At 46.5% G+C, this 1087-nt stretch overlaps 1 protein-coding gene across 1 annotated transcript in view; it reads left to right on the forward strand.

Moving 5' to 3' along the window:
• Positions 1 to 1087, forward strand: part of TUBE1 (tubulin, epsilon 1) — a gene marked incomplete at its 5' end in the record, with an annotated part of 12427 nt that overhangs the window by 5536 nt on the left and 5804 nt on the right. The gene's annotated exons all lie outside the window — the stretch shown is intronic.

The raw sequence follows: 1087 nt of genomic DNA on the forward strand, positions 1-1087 counted from the left end.
TTGTTCCTCTGTGACAGTGTAGTATTGCTGGAGGTGGTATGTGCTCCAAACATGCAGACCTGCTTCAACTCTAATAATATTAATTGGTTTTAGTTTGGTGTAAGTCTCTTCTTTTTAAGAATTGGTTACTAAATGTAAATGTATTTCACAGAATGAGTTAGGTTGGAAGGGACCACAATGGGTCATCTAGTCCAACCTCCCTGCTCAACAGGGCCATCCTAGAGCTCATGGCTCAGGATTGCATCCAGATGGTTCTTGAATATCTCCAGTGAGGGAGAATCCACAACCTCTCTGGGCAACCTGTTCCACTGCTCAGTGACTGCACAGTAGAGAGGTTCTTCCTTGTATTCGGGTGGAACTTTCTATGCATCAGTTTCTGCCTGTTACCTCTTGCCTTATTGGTTTGCACCACTGAGAAGAGCCTGGCTCCATCATCTTGACACCCTCCCTTTAGGTACTTATATACATTAATGAGATTCCCTCTCAGTCATCTCAAGACTGAGCAGGCCCAACTCTCTCAGCCTTCCCTTGTATGTGAGATGCTCCAGTCTCTTAATCATTTTTATTGCCCTCCACTGGACCCAGTCCAGAAGCTCCATGTCCCACTTGTACTGAGGAGTATTTAAAAGTATTGAGATTGAAGTGGTATTGCTTTAGCCATGGTGGTCTTAGAACTGAAGGAAGTTGGTAGGCAGAAGGATATTGTCTTGCATTAATGCATAATGGAGCCCAGGGAGATCATAGAATCAACAGAGTTGGAAAACACCTCAAAGACCATGGAGTCCAACCCTACCATGGTTACTAGACCATGGCACTAAGTGCCACATCCAGTCTCAGCTTGAAAACCTTCAGGGATGGTGAATCCACCACCTCCCTGGGCAGCACATTCCAGTGCCTGATTACTCTCTCTGTAAAAAAATCTCTTCCTAATATCCAATCTAAACCTCCCCTGGCAGAGCTTGAGTCTGTGTCCTCTTGTCCTACTGCCTGGAAGACGAGACCAGCCCCCACCTGACTCCAACCTCCTGTCAGGGAGTTGTAGAGGGTGAGAAGGTCTCCCCTGAGCCTCCTCTTCTCCAGGCTAAAC

This window comes from Acanthisitta chloris, unplaced genomic scaffold (genome assembly GCF_000695815.1).
Source record: "Acanthisitta chloris isolate BGI_N310 unplaced genomic scaffold, ASM69581v1 scaffold25256, whole genome shotgun sequence".
Taxonomy (NCBI): Eukaryota; Metazoa; Chordata; class Aves; order Passeriformes; family Acanthisittidae; genus Acanthisitta; species Acanthisitta chloris.